General features: G+C 42.8%; 1 protein-coding gene and 1 long non-coding RNA gene across 28 annotated transcripts in view; one reads left to right on the forward strand and one right to left on the reverse strand.

The window, feature by feature from the left end:
• The window catches only part of LOC102546625 (uncharacterized), a 37,311-nt gene extending 25,939 nt beyond the window's left edge, over positions 1-11,372 (forward strand). For 23 of the 27 annotated variants that reach the window (XR_010053158.1, XR_010053175.1, XR_005486749.2 and 20 more), the window contains 2 exons: positions 8,638-8,699; positions 9,911-11,372. This is a non-coding gene — a long non-coding RNA (uncharacterized LOC102546625). The other 4 variants (XR_005486757.2, XR_005486736.2, XR_005486748.2 and 1 more) reach the window with 3 other exon arrangements.
• Positions 1-22,183, reverse strand: part of Ralbp1l4 (ralA binding protein 1 like 4) — a 112,685-nt gene that overhangs the window by 77,116 nt on the left and 13,386 nt on the right.

Here is a 22,183-nt window from a genome sequence, read left to right on the forward strand (position 1 = left end):
GTGTTAGGCACAGAAGAATTGAAACCACTAAGGTTAATGATTGAATTCAACTATGTGGCTATAGGATATCACCAGGAGTAAATCCATCACAGCATGGTGTTTTTTGAACAGGCACCATGGCCATCAGAATACAAAGGGAAAAGCACAGAATCATGGGATATCAAAGTGGTAATAGCATGACACATGGCAGAAAGATTCAGGCAAGATGGTAGCAGGGAAAAAGGAGATAAGTACACGGTGGCTTAGGAAGCAGAGCTAATGGGATCGATCTACCCTCTGACTCATGGGATCCACCATGTGACTCATGGGATCCACCATGTGATTGGGGTCTGTGTCCTTTCAGTTCCATTGCAGTTGACCACTTTCTGTCTCTTGAGTGTCTGTGTTCCCATAAAATGCTTGTGAATGGAGAAGCACTGTGAAAGAGTGTCTCTTCCCCCTAAATTTCCAGTTTTCCTGGACAATAGGTTATGACTCCTGGCTGAGATTCCTGTGGATTTTCAGGAGCTTAAGTGACAGTTGATTGGCTTTGTCACTTCTCTGTTGCTCTGATTAAATATGTGTAAAAAAGCAACAGTTAAGGGAGAGAAGTTTACTTTGTTTTATAGTTGCAAGATGCACCATAGTGGAAAGTCAAGACAGCAGGAGCTTGAGAGCTGTTGTACTGACTGCAGGCAGAGAGCAGAGGAAGATGCTGGTATTCAAATCACTTCATCGACCATATCCAGTCCACTATCCCAGTCAACCATACAGGGTGGGTCTTCCCACTTCAATTAGTCTAATCAAATAGTTCTGCACAGGCATGTCCAGAGGGTAACCTAAATCTAGCAATGCTTTATATAGTAGAGCTAATAATCAAATGATCTTCCACTTGGGTGCCTAGAGGTGTGTCTCCAGTGAGATTCCAGATGCTGTCAAGTTGATGATCAACAAACATTACCCACCATACAAGCTATGAAGACAACTTATTCATTCAGACTCAAGCCTACTTGCCATGTATTCCTAGAAGTTCTGGAAAGTAGAAATTCCATAAATATCAAAACCTGAACAACCTCCTCACTTACCAGTCAGGCATGCGAGACCAACACTTCTGAAACTGTGACCTGGACAAGCACCAGTAGCTTCGTTACCTGGGAATTATCAGAAATGCAAATTTTAACTCTACTCAACCTATTCTCTGGATGAAGCCAATCACTTCCTCTCATTGGACTGCCTGGAATGGATGGCTTTCTCTTCCCAGAATGGCCTCCATGTGCAGCAAAGCTAAGTTCACAGCTAATTGCAGTTGGGTGTTTGGAGCTTCCTTTTCCTGCCCTTCACTATTACCTGGCTTAGTAAAAAGAATCAGCAGGTCCCATCTGTTAATGACAAGGGAACCATTCCAGGCTTTGAGAAAACCAAGATTTAGAAATCAGTATAGTCTTGAAAATCATCACAATGAAGGTAGGTAGATCTTACCATGCCCTGGCAAAGAATCTACAAAATCAGAAAGCTTGATTTTTGTTGTCATTTCAATCAACAGAATGCTAGAACTAAGAAGAACTAAACAGGTGACCCAGGCGACATATAGAACAACATATTTAATTGGGGACTTGCAATTTCAGAGTTTTAGAGCAAGAACATGTGGCATGAACAGCTGAGAGCTCCGAAGTTGATGAAGTAGAAGAAAACAAATGCTACCTGGGAATGGTGGGGGCCTTTGCAACCTCAAAATCCACTCCCAGTAACACACCTCCATCTCGGGTCCAGACCTTGAAACACTGGTGGACTTGGAGTTCCCTGGAGCTGGAAAGAATGTAATGGTCAAGAACTCTAAGAGTTGTACAACCTAAGATGTTCCTCATGAAATCTCTTTGACGGCCAATGCTTTAAAAGAATCTGACACCTCCAGCCCAAAAATGGATCAAAATTGAAAGTTGCCTGGTTTGTCACCTCTATAGTTAAGTCTGGTTAAAGCACCTTCTGTTTAGGATGCCAATGAGATGCAGGTGGTGAGGATCTATGACTGGGGTCCATATGGTCTCTTCAGGTGCATGAATGTATGGTTGGGACCCTGATAATTTTCTCTGTGTGTTTATCTCTCTGTATATTTCTGTCACTTCTATTGATTGGAGTCAAAGATCTAAAAAATAAGGGAAGTGAGCCCTCCTGGGACAACAGCTACTGCTGCCCCTGGGATGATACACAACTTCCCATAGGCTCATAGGTCATGCTGGCCCATCCATGCTGCACCCCTCTTCTGGCAGCAACTGTGGATGCAAGTCGGTGCTACTGTTGCTATGGTGATGCTAGCAGTAGGGGCTCCTGAGTAGTATTGTGGGTGGTGGACACATGCCCAGAAGGAATTTTGTGGAGTAAGGATGGCTATGATGGATGTCTCAGGCACTGTGACCCTGGAGGAGGCTAGTGGCCTATCTATCCAAAAGACTTGACCTTGTTTGGCCTGCTTTTTTGTGATCAGTTGCTGCTACAACTGTACTAATAAATACGTTGACTTTGTGCCAGGAACTGTCATTAACTTACATCTCCATCATTGTAATGGACCTCCTGAGGGGAACCGCAGTAAGTGGATGCATAACATTGAAATAACCCATTATGAGGCACGTCTTCTGGGCCAGACCCATATCTGACTTAATAAAACAATAGCCATCAGCCCACCCAGCCCACGACCAGATGATATACCAAAGGAGCCACTCCAAGACAGCAGCCAAGTTCTGGTCATCAGACTCCCCCAAACAGAGGAGGGACATAGCCGTGGATGTGGAGAGGCCCCATAACAACCCTCATAAGGGGAAATGTACTCCAGGAACTGCCCAGTCTTTGGCTCCTCCAGTTCTGATCAACAGGAGCTCAAAGCTCAGATCCTGCAGGCAGGGTCTGACAATACAGAAACACCCATAGCTGTGGTAGAAGGTGGATGTGATCAGCTTCATCTCCCATCTTAAGCAAGAACCCAGGCCTGATTGCTGCTACCTCTGCAGTTGTGGCTGCGGCATCCTGCTCTGCTCTGGGGCTGGTGGAAGCCTCTGGCTTCCACTCTGGGCTCCACTGCAGCTGCACTCTGCACTTCCTACAGACATGAAGAGGTTTTATATGGAGCAGCTTTGTTCAACACGGAATCAGGTATACTAGGTTGCAGTGGTCACCACCCAGGATGATATAGGCCCAGTCCCTCAGCCAATGGACTTCAACACAAATGGCTGACCTTCTGGCTTTATCCCATTCATTTTGCTGGGAGAAGGGCAAAGACATGCATACTACGAACAGTTGGCATGCATTTGCCAATGCCAGTGTCCATAGGCCCTCTTTAGAGAGAAGGGACTCCTCACCTTGACAGAAAGAACACAGGAAGAAACCAGGTGACAAAAAGAAACAGGAGGCAAATGGATGGCAGTTCTTGTTGAACAAGAGACCCATACTCTCTGCTGTTATCAGAAGACAAAAAATTCTGTATATGGGTTGCCTCTACCTCTGAGATTTGACAATGCCCTCATCTTCATGATCAAACTTTCCCCTAAATCTGGCAAAGGCCCTATATGTTCATCTAAAATTACATTGTGCATAAAATCAGGAAGGGTAAAATAAATCTGTCGATGAAAATTGGGCTAACCTCCTACCTTTTGCTCTAAGGGTCAGATGCCCCCCATATTGAGATGTTCACTAGGTAAAAGTTACTAACCATTCCCCTGTCACATTCTTAAAGATCCTGCAACAGACCCAGAGGACTATTCACAAGGCTGAGCCCTTGCTCATGTCTGAGCTTGACCAAAAGTTCCAGACTGGAAACCTTATGTGGACAGAGAGGATCCTGACACAGAGCTTGGGAACAATGGTGAAAACCCATACATTGTGGTCCTCAGCACCCAGTGTCACCACACCCTGCTAAACGGGGATACAGAATATAGGTCATCACCAGAGTCTCTAACCCACTAAAGATAAAACAGACACACTTCTTATAATGATAGCTTTCTCATTTTCTTTAGATTTATATGTTTCATTAATCGTTTAATTAAGCCATACATGTTTGAACACATAAAACATTTTAAAATAATATTTATATGATTATAACAACTTTCCAAGCTTAAAACTTTAAAATCGTATGTTCTTAAGTTACCAAATATTTTCTATTACTTCATCTCTCTTGTCTTGATCACGGAGCAAACTTGTTTTTGGTACAAATTACCACATGAATGCTAGAGCCCAGTTTCATATGCTATTCACAGAATGATGTCATGGTAATGATGCCAGCCACAGTGGGCTTCCAACCTCAATAAATTGTACTTTTCTTATGTTGTCTTTTTTTGTAGGAAAGACATTAAACCCTGATAATCCAAAAGATCAGAAGCAGGGAGCTCATAGCCAATCTTAGTGCTACCTCCAATTCTATCAGCTAGAAATGGGACCAATCTGAGGTCACTCCGGGGCATCTCCAGGGAAAGGGTACATGTTTAATGTTACCAAGCTACCAGCTAGTAGTTCCTGGGTGCAGATTCCTTTAATCATGCACAGTAGATTAATTCCAAGAATGACAGTCAAATGTTTTTCAGGCCCCAGAGACTGCATACCCTGCTCTCACTCACAACTTAACCAAGTGTTGAGGAGCCAAATCTGGACCATTAGTAGCTGGTTCCCTCAAGAATTGCAGGATTGAGGGGGGTCCACAGCACTCACGGACTCACCCTGCAGACTCACCCAGCAGTCAGTGTGGCTCTGCTTCCTGCATCTTGAAATGGAGGATTTGGATCTGAGAAGGCAGATCCTCTAATGCAGTGTACACAGGCATCTGCCTTCATGGCCACAGGGTATGTGCACACCTAGTTTTATTGGCATAAAAATGTTTGCCAACTTACACCACATCCCGGGATTTTGGGTGCCCCCTATCATTCTGCGTCCTCAGTAACACTTCTATTGTTGGACGTTTCTGTTTATCTATTCTGGACTTGTTATCTCACTGAAAAAAATTCTTTTTAGACAAACTATAAGGTGGCTTTGAACTGACTATGTAGTCCTGGCTGACCCAACCTCACAGAGATCCTCCTGCTTCATCTTCCCAGTGCCGGGATTACACACATGTGCCACCATGCCTAGAATTTCTCTTCTTGAAATTTGACTATGTTTTACATGTTAATGTTGGTGTTGTACATACAGCATACTTAAAGACTGCAATTTGGAGATTTTCCTACCACATGAGTTCCTTCCCCATTACTAAAACACATGCCCGAGAATCAGCTTAATGAAGGGGTGTACGTTGGCCAACAATTGGAGGCCACAGTCCACCATGGCAGGTTGAGCAGCTATCTATATGGTATCTACCCTGAGAACGCAGAGAGCAATGAATACTTATGCTCCACCCCCTTTCTCTTTATATACAGTCAAGGCCTATTGATTAATCAGTGCTCTTCAATGTTAAGATTTATTGTCCAACTACCCTGACCCCAGTAATCTCTCAGGGTATCCAGAAGGCTTTGTAATCAAGGTGTGGTACATTTCTTCAGGCTCTTGTTTTTTTGTTTTTCTTTGTGGGTTTTTTTTTTTTTTTGAGACAGGGTCTCACTCTGGACTGAAGTTGGTCTTCACCATGACTGATTCTCTGTCTCCAGGTTGTTAGAATTACAGGGCCTAACCACCACATTTGCCTGGAAATTTCCACAGATCTATTTGTTTCTTGGTGATCAAAAAGAGAATCTAACAATGGTCAAGCTAGGCCCAATGTCTTTGCTCCCTTCCTGCTGCCTGCTGATTGGAATGTACAAGTCTCAGCTACCTCTCTAGTACCATGGCTTCCTGTGTTCCCACCCCCCATGACAATAATAGACTAGACCTCTGAAAATGTTAAACCAGTCCCAATTAAAAGTTTTCCTCTGTAAGAGTTGTCATGGTCATGGTGTCTCTTCATAGCAATAGAACATTGACTGTGACACTGGTACTATGTCTGATCTTAAACAACTGTAAACTCAACCAGGCATGATGTTAGTAGAACATCCAGGTGAGAGGATGTTGGGGCTACAAGCTCATAGAGAACCCCAGCCAACAGATACCTGTAAGGTCTCATGGGAAGGTCTCTGTTTTCTTTAGTGTCCTCTTTCCATCTATCTTACTGATTTTTATTCTCCCCATGAACAGAGTGTAAAAATACATTGCCTTTACTTCTAAGTCATCCTTAGCCTTCTCTTTAAGGCCCGAGTTTATGGGACAAGGTTTCTTACTGGAATCTTCACCTTTGGTATATTTCTAATCTCTGGACTCTTGAGCCCTGAAGAATAAAATAAGAATCAGGTTCTCAGAGACTCTCAAAGAGAAGAAATGAAGTCCATAAACTCAGTGAAAATTTTTACCAACCCAAAGTCAAACTGATTCAAATCAACGCTGGCCCACTAAATTATCAGAGCATCTTCAAGGGAGAACGCTCCCAGTACTGGGGACAAAAGTTGAAACTTGAGCTTTTTTTTTTTTTTTAAGTACTTTCTTCTTTAATCCAAAACAAACCACAATTATCATAGTCAATGTTGTCATAAAGTAAATTTACCTTGCTTGCATTTCATATATGTAGGATTTTGGAGGTCATCCATTAATACACACATAAAGTACTGTATTAGGCAATTTTGTCATCATTATTAAAAATGGCATATTTCTTAAATAATTCAGTATATTTTAGGGATACTTTTCTTTTTTTCCTTTTTTTTTTATTAACTTGAGTATTTCTTATATACATTTCGAGTGTTATTCCCTTTCTCGGTTTCCGGGCAAACATCCCCCTAATCCCTCCCCAGTCCCATTCCTTATGGGTGTTCCCCTCCCCATCCTCCCCCATTGCCGCCCTCCCCCCAACAGTCTAGTTCACTGGGGGTTCAGTCTTAGCAGGACCCAGGGCTTCCCCTTCCACTGGTGCTCTTACTAGGATATTCATTGCTACCTATGAGGTCAGAGTCCAGGGTCAGTCCATGTATAGTCTTAAGGTAGTGGCTTAGTCCCTGGAAGCTCTGGTTGCTTAGCATTGAGCTTTTAATCTCATTGCAGATGAAAGCGATGTAGACTGGGAGTCAGAGGCAAGAGGGTCTCTAGGTTGTGTTAAGCCTGGGCTGTGCATTGAGAGCCTTTCTCAAAAGAACAGCCATAAGGAAGTGACATGGAAACAAGCTGTCATCTCAGGGGATATCACTTTATATGATTTGGTGATTTAATCCTATGAAAAGAAACTCAGATATTGGGTGACAGTCTAATAGCAGAACCTTGTCTAGCACAGACAAATAGAAGGACAGGAAGGAGGGAGGAAGAAGGGCCAAAGATGAGCGATGCTACAGGCATTCAAATGTTAAAAATGCTATCCCTAAGAACTGGAGGAAAGCTAGCTGTCCCACACTGTAGCAGTGCTTACAGTTTACTGCAGTTCAGAAACTGGAGATGATTGTCCCTGTGTTGCTGTACAGAAAGGACTGGAACAGTAGCAGAGAGAGTGGCTGCGCCCATTTCATGGGTGCTTTAGAGCAAGACACCTTCCGGAGAAGTTTTTAAATAAAAAAGTTCAAGTGGTAACTCTGAGCTTAAAATTTTATAGCTTAGGTAAAATCAGATTTTTCTTCTTATTTCCAAATGAAGTTTTGAAGGTATACTAATTCATATTGTTTTTTTTTTTTTTTTTATTAACTTGAGTATTTCTTATATACATTTCGAGTGTTATTCCCTTTCCCGGTTTCCGGGCAAACATCCCCCTCCCCCCTCCCCTTCCTTATGGGTGTTCCCCTCCCAACCCTCCCCCCATTGCCGCCCTCCCCCCATAGACTAGTTCACTGGGGGTTCAGTCTTAGCAGGACCCAGGGCTTCCCCTTCCACTGGTGCTCTTACTAGGATATTCATTGCTACCTATGGGGTCAGAGTCCAGGGTCAGTCCATGTATAGTCTTTAGGTAGTGGCTTAGTCCCTGGAAGCTCTGGTTGCTTGACTAATTCATATTGTTTACCTAGCTGTAGTGCTATATGAACACTACTTAAAAGGCAAAATAAACTTGGTTTATATTTTAAAAAAAAAGGTTTCAGTTGGGGATTTAGCTCAGTGGTAGAGCGCTTGCCTAGGAAGCGCAAGGCCCTGGGTTCGGTCCCCAGCTCCGAAAAAAAAAAAAAAAAAAAAAAAAAAGGTTTCAGAGCTACAGAGGAACAGCCTTGGAAGATGCTACTGACATGGAGACTCCAGGCTCAGCCTCAGCCCATGAAGAGATAACAGAACACAGAAATCTTCCTGTTCCTGCTAGCACTGTAGCAGCCCACACCTGCCCTCCTGATGCTTGGGGAACTGAGACAGGAGAGCCTGGAGTTTGAGGCTACAAAGGGAGGCACTGTGCTTTCTCATTACCAAGCCTGGTATAGGACAAATCAGCACAACTCAGAAATCGGTCTCTCCCGCCCTTGCAGTTGCAAAGGGAAATGGGATGTAGCTTTGCACAGTTCTCAAGCTCCATCTGAGTCTCCCTTCTCCAGCTCTGAGCCCAGTCTCGCCAGTTTGTTGGATGTGAATTCTATGATCCCAAATTAATGTGCAAATCTTTTTTCCTATAATTCAGCTTTTCATCAAAGCCACTAAGAACCAGAAGCTAAACAAAAAGCAACGGCTTCTTAAGAACTTTTTACTTCTTTTGTTTTCAAGGGCCCAGGTCACCATCAAGGAGACTAAAGCTGGGGTAGGAAGAGCATGAGACGGTCTCAGAGGTATTGGGCCTGTACTGGGAAGATCTTTTCAGATACCCCTGGAATGCTCTGAACTCACAGGCAGGGGATTTAGAGGTGGGACTCATTATCCTAGTAGCTAAATGTGGAAATGGCACTTCCAAGTCCTATTTGGGGATGGCTTGCCCAGGGAGCTTGGCTCAGTGGAGTGTAGAATGAATGCCAACATTAACAATAATTCTGGTGCAAGTGCAAATGTCTGCATCAAGTTCTCAAAAAATCCTTTTATGGTCCATCTGTTTGGACACACCCTGGTTCCAAACCTTGTTTTGCCTCAGGACCCACATTCTTAGAAACTTGCTAGCTTGCTGAAGACTTGGCCTGCTTCTGCCTTCTGTTCTGAAACACTGACTGGATGCTAAGATTCATTCTTTGGCACTGTGACATTTGAGCCTTTGCAAAATATATTATGTGTATTCACGCCCCCCCCCTCTGTGTGTGTGTGTGTGTGTGTGTGTGTGTGTGTGTGTGTGTGCGCGCGCGCACGCGCGCGCGCGCACTTGTGCACATGAATTCCACTGTGCACTGTGTGGCATCAGTGGATAACTTTTGGGAGGAGTTCTGTCCTTTGGACCTGATTCCAGAGATCACACTCAAGTCACCAGGCTTGGTGGCAAGTTCCTTTACCTGATGAGCTTGTTGGTCCAGTCTGAGCTTTCACTGAACCCTTAGCCCCTCTTTCCCAATCAGCCACAAGAAAGCAATCTCTGCAGGGTTACTTTTGGTCCTATGTGACTTTCTTAGGTCCCAACAGCTAAACATTTTAATTAGAATTCAACATATTAACTAAATTGCTAAATTTAATAGGAATTACAGAATGTGGGCTTTTCTGACTCTGTCTTGCTTTCCATATTCTTAATTAACAGTCTTCTATACAGTAAAACAGTCATCATTTGGACCTATTTGGTTTCCTTAAGATACATTTTTAGGAAGATTTTACGAAGTTTGGATGTTTAATTTGCTCCTCAAATACCAATTTTCAAACTAGGAAGTGAGTGTTCTATGAACTTCAAATGAGAACTCAATAGATTTTTTTTAAAAAACGCTTTTGAGTCATTCGAAAGCTGTTTCCACCTCCTTCTTTGCAGGCCTCAGAATTCCTGGGAGGCCTTTTGTTTTCCTAATGAGATAGACTGTGAAGGAGCAGTGGATGCACTGACACTGTCTCTCCTCTTGCTGTGCCTTCCATGCAGATGCCTGAAGCCTTGGAGGAGCTGAATGGTAGAGTTTCTTTGTATCTTCCAGAGGAGAAGAAAACATCATCCAGAATCCTTGTGACAAGGACTCGCTTGCGATTGAGCAAGTGTCATGTTGCCTGTCATCTGAAAGGCAGCAGAGAAGCATTATCATGGTGTCCCCACGCTAAAAACAAAATGCAAGTCTCTGGGCATGCTGGTAGCATCCCACACTCCCCCTGACCTGCTGGCTCATTCTGCTGCACAGGACATCATTTGCAATTGGAACTCCTCGGTCTCCACCAGTGGTTCTTCAAGTCTCAAGTCATGTACATTTTCAGATCATTGAGCTCCTCTGCAGGATACTGGTGCTACTAAGGCTGGAGACGGTAAGATATGTGCACATCCAGTGTGTCCTCAAAGGCTTCAGTCCTTCATGAGTTCTCATCTTTCTCTCACGAGGCCTGCAGTTAGCATTACCTTCATGGTTCTCATCTTTCTTGCTATCCTCTATGACCAGAGATCTACTCAGACTGCCGTTCTAGCAGGTCCTTAATGAGGTTCAGGCTCAAAACGAGAACCAAGGATAGTGACTGATGGTGCTGGAGGATAGAAAACATAAAATAGCCAGCAACATAGAAACTTCACAGGACTCTGTGGACTGTGTGGATGACAGTGCACATCCTTTAAATCTAGTCTCCAGGTTTCAGTGACTTCTGTTTGCTACAGTGAATGGTGTGAGCCTTGTCTAGTTTACTACCAGGCACAGATGGAGGTCTTAGAACTCCCTTTGAAAACATTTAGACATGTGTAGAAATCAGGAAGTAAAGATTGAGTGTTTTGAAAGACACGAGTCCTGCCAATGGAACTATCCAAGCCCAGTGTTAACTTCCTCCACGACATTCTCCTTTCCTTCATGTTTATCTTTGCCTTCCTTTGAAGAATGACTTACAGCAAGTAACTTGCCTTCCAAAGCCTCTGACTTACAGATCCATAAAGAAAACTATGAATTTTAGATTTCAAGTACTAAGTATTAGTCAGAGTGCTTCAAAAAAAATAAAAGAAATAGAACCAATTGTATATGTCTCTCTATGTATGTGTGTTCTGTATACACAGTCATATGATGCACAATGTTTTTGTCAATACTGTATTTCACACTCAAGCTACAAAACTGCCTAGGAACAGTTTTCTCAGTCTGTATTCCAGCCCTTGACTTACATGTGGCTCTCTATGTATATCTACTTGTAAAGTCAGTGTTATGTTTGAAAGAAATCTCAAAACTGAAGAGCTCACAGTTGAGATCTGAGAATCAAAAATGTCACTGACAGATCAATCCCCCAAATCAAGCTAGAAATCAACCTTCACCTATATTCCTCTTTCTATTCAGCTAGCAACTGGCCAGATGTCACACATACACACACACACACACACACACACACACACACACACACACACACACATACACACACACATACACACATACATACACACACACACATACACACATACATACACACACATACACACACACACACACACACACACACACACACACACACAGAGGAGCAGTTATGTCCTTTAGTCCACCAGTGTGGATGCTAAGCTCTTTAGAACACACTTCCAGATATAGTAAGACATACTATTTAGTCAGCTCCTGGGCATCTCATGCCTGACCAAGTTGATGTGCAATTACTAATCACATGATGTTCCCCAAATACAATGGCCTCAAGAACAGGAACTGAAAATTAGCAAAGGTTTATGTCTCAGTTCTAAAGCTGAGGGTATCAATATGTTTTCTGTTAAGAAATCCTAGACTATGTATAAACTAAACTTGTACTGAGATGCTGATGCTACAATTAGAAGTGGGAAGAAGTCACTTTTGAACTACAAAATGAGGATTCCAATTTACTAAGCCAGCCTGATGGTCTAACTGCAGAAGTAGAGACAGAAAGGCAACCATCCAGTCATATGTCTGAAACACAGAACACAGTAGAACTGCTACCTCTCTCTGTCCAATACTGGAAACAAACAAACAAATAAACAAACAAAACTGGTGACTTGAATATGTGGTGACTGAAAGCACAGAGCCCAGAAGTGTAATTGATAAGATATGAAGTTCTAAGAATGTAAGACTCAGCTCTGGTCTCTTTCTTGTGACAAGTCCACCTTTTTTTTTTTTTTTAATTGAGTATTTCTTATATACATTTCAAGTGTTATTCCCTTTCCCGGTTTCCGGGCAAACATCCCCCTCCCCCCTCCCCTTCCTTATGGGTGTTCCCCTCCCCACCCTCCCCCCATTGCCGCCCTCCCCGCAACAGTCTAGTTCACTGGGGGTTCAGTCTTAGCAGGACCCAGGGCTTCCCCTTCCACTGGTGCTCTTACTAGGATATTCATTGCTACCTATGGGGTCAGAGTCCAGGGTCAGTCCATGTATAGTCTTTAGGTAGTGGCTTAGTCCCTGGAAGCTCTGGTTGCTTGGCATTGTTGTTCATATGGGGTCTCGATCCCCTTCAAGCTCTTCCAGTTCTTTCTCTGATTCCTTCAACGGGGGGCCTATTCTCAGTTCAGTGGTTTGCTGCTGTCATTCGCCTCTGTATTTGCTGTATTCTGGCTGTGTCTCTCAGGAGCGATCTACATCCGGCTCCTGTCGGTCTGCACTTCTTTGCTTCATCCATCTTGTCTAATTGGGTGGCTGTATATGTATGGGCCACATGTGAGGCAGGCTCTGAAGGTGTTCCTTCAGTCTCTGTTTTAATCTTTGCCTCTCTATTCCCTGCCAAGGGTATTCTTGTTCCCCTTTTAAAGAAGGAGTGAAGCATTCACATTTTGATCATCCGTCTTGAGTTTCATTTGTTCTAGGCATCTAGGGTAATTCAAGCATTTGGGCTAATAGCCACTTATCAATGAGTGCATACCATGTGTGTCTTTCTGTGATTGGGTTACCTCACTCAGGATGATATTTTCCAGTTCCAACCATTTGCCTACGAATTTCATAAAGTCATTGTTTTTGATACCTGAGTAATATTCCATTGTGTAGATGTACCACATTTTCTGTATCCATTCCTCTGTTGAAGGGCATCTGGGTTCTTTCCAGCTTCTGGCTATTATAAATAAGGCTGCTATGAACATAGTGGAGCACGTGTCTTTTTTATATGTTGGGGCATCTTTTGGGTATATGCCCAAGAGAGGTATAGCTGGATCCTCAGGCAGTTCAATGTCCAATTTTCTGAAGAACCTCCAGACTGATTTCCAGAATGCAACCCCACCAACAATGGAGGAGTGTTCCTCTTTCTCTGCATCCTCACCAGCATCTGCTGTCACCTGAGTTTTTGATCTTAGCCATTCTCACTGGTGTGAGGTGAAATCTCAGGGTTGTTTTGATTTGCATTTCCCTTATGACTAAAGATGCTGAACATTTCTTTAGGTGTTTCTCAGCCATTCGGCATTCCTCAGCTGTGAATTCTTTGTTTAGCTCTGAGCCCCATTTTTTAATAGGGTTATTTGTCTCCCTGCGGTCTAACTTCTTGAGTTCTTTATATATTTTGGATATAAGGCCTCTATCTGTTGTAGGATTGGTAAAGATCTTTTCCCAATCTGTTGGTTGCCGTTTTGTCCTAACCACAGTGTCCTTTGCCTTACAGAAGCTTTGCAGTTTTATGAGATCCCATTTGTCGATTCTTGATCTTAGAGCGTAAGCCATTGGTGTTTTGTTCAGGAAATTTTTTCCAGTGCCCATGTGTTCCAGATGCTTCCCTAGTTTTTCTTCTATTAGTTTGAGTGTGTCTGGTTTGATGTGGAGGTCCTTGATCCACTTGGACTTAAGCTTTGTACAGGGTGATAAGCATGGATCGATCTGCATTCTTCTACATTCTGACCTCTAGTTGAACCAGCACCATTTGTTGAAAATGCTCTTTTTTCCATTGGATGGTTTTGGCTCCTTTGCCAAAAATCAAGTGACCGTAGGTGTGTGGGTTCATTTCTGGGTCTTCAATTTATTCCATTGGTCTATCTGTCTGTCTCTGTACCAATACCATGCAATTTTTTATCACTATTGCTCTGTAATACTGCTTAAGTCCACCTTTAAGTAGGGATTTCTCACTGAGACCCAAAGCCACCTGTCAGTCAGACAAACTTCCCTGCACCTAAGATCAGGGTATGCCCTGCTTAAATGTTTGCCCTAAGCAAAAGTCAGGGGCTTCATACTGGCTGCCTCACATTACTAGGATGCATATCCTAGGGTTTGAGGGGTTGTCATTGAGGAAGTGATGTAGACAGAGCTTGTTCATCAGAAACTAGACTGTCCACACACCTCTCTGAGAATCCTCTCACGATGCACTACTGAGTTGGGGTGGAAACTAGCAAGATAAAGGCAGAGGGGTCTGGGGTGTGGATCTCGAATTTTCTCTGGTATCTATTAAAGTCAGCAGAGTCTGGACACCATGTACTCATGTAGTGACAAGCTAGAGACAATTACATAGAAATAGTGCCACAGAGGCTTTTGTTATAAGGGGAACATGAAAACAGAAAGGATATAAAAGCATTTGGAAAGTAAACACAGTGGAAACAGCATCAGAGCCTGCATGTCCTTCTCATTCCCCCAACCACATGGGATGAGATGGTATAAGATGGAGATGCCACTTTGGGAGGCAGCGTTGAGGATGCGACTGGCCTGCAGTTTACAGCTTGAAGGAAAACTGGAGGAGTTTCACACCCACTCCATCGATGCTCTGCAGAGTTTAGCAGTGGGGTGGATAGTACTGCTGTAGGAAATGAGCCTGCAGGCTTCGTAAGTAAATTCTGCTTGCTTTATTTTGCTAGAAAACCCTCCGCACTCCAGTCCCCAAGCAAAGAAACATATAAACAGATAATCCAAACTTTTTAATAAAATCGGTTCTTCCTCTCTCTCTCTCTCTCTCTCTCTCTCTCTCTCTCTCTCTCTCTCTCTCTCGTTTCGTTGGAGGCTGGATTTTTTTCAGTGATGCACAAACTTTTCCTGAGTAGCCTATAGATCAGCCTGGTTTCAAAGTCAAGTGATCTGCCTACCTACCTCTGTCTCCAGAGTGCTGGGATTAAAGGTGTGTTACCGTTTCTTGTTCTCTGACACTTTTCATTGTTGTCAAAAGATAAAATAGAATTCATTTTTATTTATTTTTTGAGTGAAATTTTGCTGCCTACCAAAATGTGTTTGACTTTCTAAGTAGTTTATCGGTAAGTCTAGAATGAAATAAAAATGAATTGCTGAGAATGGGAAAGCTACAGATGCCTTTCCTAGGTTTTGCTTTGATGTTCTACTGGAAATACGATTGTGGTGACGAGAGAACTTACTGGGGCTTCCTTTATCCCGACAGGAAAACCCTAGAAGATCTCAGCGAATTCTGTTTCTTGTACTGTTCAGGAAGGAGAGGTGTCTTATTATCTTTAGTGTGATGTTTTCTATCATTTTGTACAAGGAGCTTTCCTACATGTTGTATTCTGGTTCTCAAGCTGGAGTGTATTTTTACTTAGCATTTGTCCTTGGCAAATGGTGTTTTGTAATTCCTTTTATATATCAGTCTCAACCTTATGTCATAGGATTTTAAGTCTTATGCCTGACACTTAAAAATGAACATGAAAGACTACTTGTTTTTTAACATTTGTTCCAAAACTTAATAATAATTGGTGAATTCCATAGTGTGGACTATGCTCCAGGACTCTTTGCTAAGTGGTTTCCCATTTAATATCCCAAAGCACTATTTAAATTTGGTGTATGGACAAAGGAACAGGTTTGTAGAGATAACAGTACTTGGTTGGCTCACATGGTATAAAAGGAACCACGATTTTTACTTCCCTTTGATTCATAACCCAGGTCCTAACACTTTTGTGAGCTACATTTTAAAAGGACAAATTTTGCATTTTTGCCATATATTTGTGTGTGTTCCTCCAAATTACTGGCAGTATTTCATTATTTCTGCCCAAGAGGATGTTGTCTGATTCCTGGCAGATGTAGTGGCTGGTGTTTGCAGGATGATGGGATTTGGACTCCAAGCCTTATGATCACACAGCAAGTTCTTTTAACCAGGAAACCATGTGTCTAGCCACCAGTTCTGTAGTTAATAAACAAGTGAATATAGATTTAAACATGGACACTAAGAGAGGAGAAACACACATGCAAGCATGAAAGGCATGTGAGAAGGAGAGGCAGATGTAGGGAAGCGAGCTGTGTAAACCAAACACAGAAGTGAGTGGGGGCCAAGAACAGATGATTTGAAAAACCTTTAATTAATTTATTAATCCGCTAATAGATACATTATCATATTCTGTGTGCATATGCCTATATGTGTTAGTGTGCATATATGGAGGTCAGAGGACAATGAGTGAGGAGGTAATTCTCCTACCACATGGGTTTTAGTGATAGAACTTGGATCCCCGTGGTTGATGACAAGTTCCTTATCCCCGTTTTTAAAATTACATTTATTTTTTCGTGTGTGTGTGTAGAGGGGCAGGAGTTGTGAGTGTAGATGTTGTAGAAATTATTTAATCCCAACCAAGGTTTTCTCCCCTCCCTCTGACCACTTAGTTCCCAGATAAAAGACACCCACAAGCTTTATATTTACATTAAGCCTTAATCAGCACAGGAGCTGGGCAGATATGGATCCTCTGGCTGTTATGTCTGTTTCCCTGCTAATGATCCCACTATATAATTTGCTGTGTTTCATCTGGGCTGCTCTTAACTCCAATTAGCCAACCCACCTGACCCATGGCGGCGTCCTCCTCCCTTCACCTTCTTTATTACTCATGGTTCTTCTTGGATGCCTGAAGTCCTGGGATGCTAAACCCTGCCTGTGCCCAGCTGTTGACTGTTGGAATCCTTATTCACTTATCAGAAATAATTTGGGGACACAAGTTTACATAGTATCACTTGGGTCTACATGTGGACTCTCTTGTCTCTGGGACAATCAGGCCGTGGAGGCCTGCAGTTAGCATTACATTAAAGAGCAACAGACCAAACCTCAAAGCATGGAGGTCAGGGCCATCTGGTAGGAGTCAGGTTTCTGGGTAGGTCCCAGGTAGTGAACTGATTATGTCAGGCTTGGCCACACAAGAACCTTTATCCATTGAGCTATCTTCCTGGCTCATGAAAAACCTTTTACAGGCTAGTTTGGTCCTGTGGCTCTGCATATGTGAGCTTGCATGTGTGCAGGCCAGAGGACAACCTTGGGGTTTACTCTTCTGGTGCCATCCACCAGTTTTTATAAAATGGGAGTTTTCATTTGACTAGGAATATTAATCTGTCTTAATACCCAGCCCGGCTAGCTGGGTAGGGAGGATATGGAGTCTCTGTCCCCCCAGCAAAATGTGTGCCATCAAACCAGGTTTCTCTATTGTTGTTGTTATTTTAATTGGCTTCTTGTGTTTGGACTGAAGTTTATCATCTGAGTTTCTGGCTCCATTGCTTTCCATATAAGCAGGAGAGGACAGAAGAAAATGTCTGTGATTGATGTGTGTATGTATTATGTGTATGTGATTGATGTGTGTATGTATATGATTGTCCTTGAGTCTAGTATAAAAGTGAACCAGAATGTTGCTTTCTGGCTCAGTCTTGCTTGGTCACACTCAAGGCTTAGGCGGAACTTCTTGAAGGTTTAGTTATACAACAAAGTATAATTCTCTAAAGTCCCTGATTCTTACATCTGAGATTACTAAGAATTTACTTCCTTTCATTTTTCCCATTTTAGGCACAGTCTGAATTATGTAGCTGAAATATGGAATAAAATATTAATACTAAAATTATTAAGTGTTTTAAGTTAATTAGGGCACAGGCCAAACTATTGGAAAAGACTGGATCTGGTGCAAATATTGAGAGTTTTCCCTTGCCTGTGATAGCCCAAAGGTAGGCAGCCAATCCACAGAGGGCAGCATTTCTCTGGCTATTCAGGGCCACAGGTCCCTCTGTCTGCTTAGCCATTCTCTAGGGATTAGGGTTGACACTATTTTTCTTTAATTTAGAGAAATGTCATGAGGTGACTGCTCCTAGCTTGCCAGCTGCAGGGCACCCTAGGGTGGTTCGGTCACTCTCAGCACACTGAGATGCAGAGGAGGCAACTTCCTCAAGCAGAGGATCCTGGTGCTCTGTCTCCCAAATAAGCTGAGAACCTGAGGACGTGGACTTCAATGGTCATTTTCTCATGAGAAAGTAACTTTGTTTATAGCTTAATTAGACAGCAGCACCTCTAACACGTCTAAGAGTTGGGCTGCTGACAGATTTCTCAGTCTGCAAGGAGGTTTGGGTCACTTTGATCCAAGATGTGCTATTGCTAGACAAATAGCAGCTGGTGAGAACTAGAAACGGTGGGAAACTTTTATCCTGCTTTGCCTTTAAAAGAAGTTGAAACTGAATAAACTGTGCATTGGCTGACTGGGCTGTGTAACCCGTGTCCAGGTTAATGCGACCCTCACTTGGGACTTCAATGTACCAGACTGTAGCAGTGAATTAATTAAACAACTTTGGCTCTTTAGTACAGTCATGGCACCTGCCCAAGAGTTCTCTGGTTTCAAGAATGAAAGACACATTTCTAATCCTCCTGACAGCTACCGTACATCTCCCTTCCACCCAGCATCCCAGGTTTAACACCTTTTAAATCTATGTTTTATCTTTGCTGCTCTGTTACCTTCTGGGACACACCCCACTCCCCCAATAGGGTCCTATTCCCTTCTACCTACATCATAGGCTGCTTTCTCTCCTGTAGCTCTTAAATCTGATCCTTCTAACTCTGGATCATGGTGACTCTCTTCATCCTCTCCTCTCTCCCAATCCCTTGACCTGTCTTTTTGTCTTTCTGCTCAGCCATTGGCTATGGCAACTCTTTATTATCAGTTGAAACCCTCAGGACACTCAGGTCTAGAAGTGAGGCTTTTTGGGGGACAAAATAAGACAATTCCCAACACCAGATGTTGACACTTTACACATACATTCTTGATATTGAATAAAGCAACTATCTTTAAGAACTATCTTTGGGGATTTAGCTCAGCGGTAGAGCGCTTGCCTAGCGAGCACAAGGCCCTGGGGTCCCCAGCTCCGAAAAAGAAAAAAAAAAAAAACAAAAAAGGATATAGGAATTTGACCCTCAGTACTAGGGAGGGTAAACATAAAGAAGAAAATGGCAGACATTTTGCCTATGGACTCTGTTCATATGTTTCTGGCTAGAACTTAGTCACATGCAAACTCTTGGTTTGAGAGACACCTAGGAAATATAATTCATAGTTGCCAACTCTGTACTCCATTAAAGATGTAGGAAATGTGAAGGGAAGATAGAAAATAATAGTACAGACTCTCTCAAAATTCTCTGAGGCCTGTGGGTTTGTACTCCAGGGACCCTGGAGGCCTGCTCTAACCAGAGACACAGGAGGCCCACCCTAAACAGAGACAGTACTACCTGACTCCCAGGAGACCAGCTGTAACCCAGCTCACAGAGCTCTCCAGGGAGGCTGGATTCAGTCAGAGACATGAATGACAGATAAACATAGGGGAGAGGCAAACTCCAGGTCATAAACAACAGAACCCAATGCAAAATCTGCTGCTCACTCAGAGGACCTAGCGTGTGCTTAACCATCATCTGTAACAGGGTATCTAGTGCCATCTGCTGGCCACTGAGGGAACTGCATGCAGAGGGACCACAGACAAAAGTCAGCCAAATAAATTCATCAAAACAAATAAAAATGAATACATTTTTCTTTCAAAAAGGCACACAAATGTATGGTCAAGGCAAACAACACCAAAGAAAACACAAGAAATGAAATATTTCATAACAACCCCAGAGTGCAAAGAAACAGCCTAAAAACAATCTCTTAAACCTATAATAATTCTATATGTATTTCTTGAAATAGCAGTTGGAGTAAGCAACCAGGCTGTAATGCCCTTATAAGTTCCATAGCCTCATTAACCCTTCGTAACAATCTCCACCTATTTGATTTTTCCTTAATTACAAATATGTGTGAGTTAGAATCCTGCGTCTCTCTGTGATCGAACTGTAAACTGTAGTCAATGTAACACTGACAATCATTAACCACAATCTTTAAGTTTCCCTTGTAACACAAGAGCACAGCCATAACTTTGGAAAGCAAAACTCACCCTCCAGCAAACAATCTATTCTCTAAAATCCAGTCTCTCCAAAACTCCAAGTCCATTCCTCCTGCTATAAAGTATGACTGCCAAGCCTTGCATATGAACGAACTATGGTGCAGGCTCTAATACCTCACCAAAGAGACATTGCCCTAAATTCTTTTATAAGTCTGGTTTCCATTATAAGAGTTATATTAAAATATTATCCCAATCTAGACCTGTTTCCCTGCGTTGGCTCATGCCACGTGTTGTCTAGAATGACTCCAGTTTTAAGCCAACTTTCTGTTACCACTGTTACAAATTTTTAACCATACCCAATAACTTAAAAGCCAGTCACCCTATAGCCAAGACATGTAGAGCGCATTATACATTTAAAACCAAACAGAAAAAAATGAAGTGACAACACATATCTTTAGTATTTAGATCAAACACCATTTTTACTTTTTCTAGCTGTCATTTTAAAAGAAGCACTTTGTTACCTGTTGAATCCAATAATCACAGTCAAAGATTTCTCCAAGAGAAACAGCAAACAGCTCCATTACCATAGAAGCTTTGAAGCTGCTGGCACCTTTAAGATCAGCTAGTGTAAACACTTAGCCAGCCCCCTGGGGAGCTTCCCCAGTGGACAGACCTAGGCTCCTAGCTACATTTCTCCATTGATGCCAGATCCAGTCAGTCAGAGACATGCATGACTGTTGACACCAGAGATAACCAGTTATCTATGATGCAAATCTCTAAAGGTCAATTGAAACTGCTTTTTATTTATTTGTTCCTTTCTTGAAAGGACTTAAAACTAAATCAAGGGAGGAATCAACCAGCATTTAGTTTTAACCATTTTTTCTTTTAAACATGAAAGACAAAACATTCAAGCAACTAGAAGCAAACCCCAGCCATAAACTAACATACATGGACAGCTTGGAGCACGAAGGACAGACAATAGACATAGAGGGAAGGAGCTAGATGGTGTCCCACCAAAAGTTCCCAGATATCGTACTTAAAGGACCAAGAGCCAGAAATAAGCACTTCTCCAATAGGAGAAAGCAAGGAGGCAAGAGGTTTCCCACCTCCTTCTGTCCCCAGGAGAGCTCCAAAAAAGCTTAAGCTCATTTTCCTTCTTTCACCAAAGCATCTGTGGAGAGTCCAGAAGGACTGTTTTTCTCAAACTCATTTTCTCTCTTGTCTAGTGTGTAAACTATCTCTAATCAGGGTCCAAAGACTAAAAGCATTTATGAGCACAAGGGTGGGAGCCAGGGTTCTCATCCGAGAGATGAGCAAAAGGTGGTTCAAGGTCACCGCAAATCTTCTCCACATCTATCCCAAACACGAGCCTGAGCACAGACAAACGCAAACACGTGAGACCACATCTGACATTTTCACACTTAACAAGTTCTTAAACGTCAGAGAGATGCAAAACAGGGGAATGTGGACAGAGGACGTCAGCCCCTTTCATAAGGGTCACAGGACAGAGGTCATTGTGACAGAACGTTTCGTCTGATTATGGTGATACACTATCACCACATGGCAAAAGTGTAGGACTAACACACACAGACACACACACATATGCACACACACAGACACACACATGCTCACACACACACATGCACACACACATATACACACAGATGTGCACACATGCACACACGAGCGCACGCACACATACACACACAGACATGCACACACAGACACACACAGATGCACACAGACATTCACACACACATGCACAGACACATAGACACACAGACACACACACATGCACACACATATACACAGATGTGCACACATGCACACATGAGCGCACGCACACATACACACACAGATGCACACAGACATTCACACACACATGCACACACAGACACACACACACAGACACATAGACACACACATGCACACACACATATACACACAGATGTGCACACATGCACACACGAGCACACGCACACACACACACACACACACACACACACACACACACACACATGAGTGCTACTCAGCTTTAATTCTCTTACCCATCTGTACTGTATGACAAATAGGAACCTGAATTAAACTGAGCTATGTGGCTCTAGCATCGCAATGGCTCAGATGTCGCAACCTTCACCCCCCTTTGGCTTCTGAGCTCCACTCATTTTCTCTCCTTATTGGCTGAACCCAACCACTTTAATGGTTTGTTTGTGCTCATCCCAGGGAGTGGCACT

This window comes from Rattus norvegicus, chromosome 7 (assembly GCF_036323735.1).
Source record: "Rattus norvegicus strain BN/NHsdMcwi chromosome 7, GRCr8, whole genome shotgun sequence".
Taxonomy (NCBI): domain Eukaryota; kingdom Metazoa; phylum Chordata; class Mammalia; order Rodentia; family Muridae; genus Rattus; species Rattus norvegicus.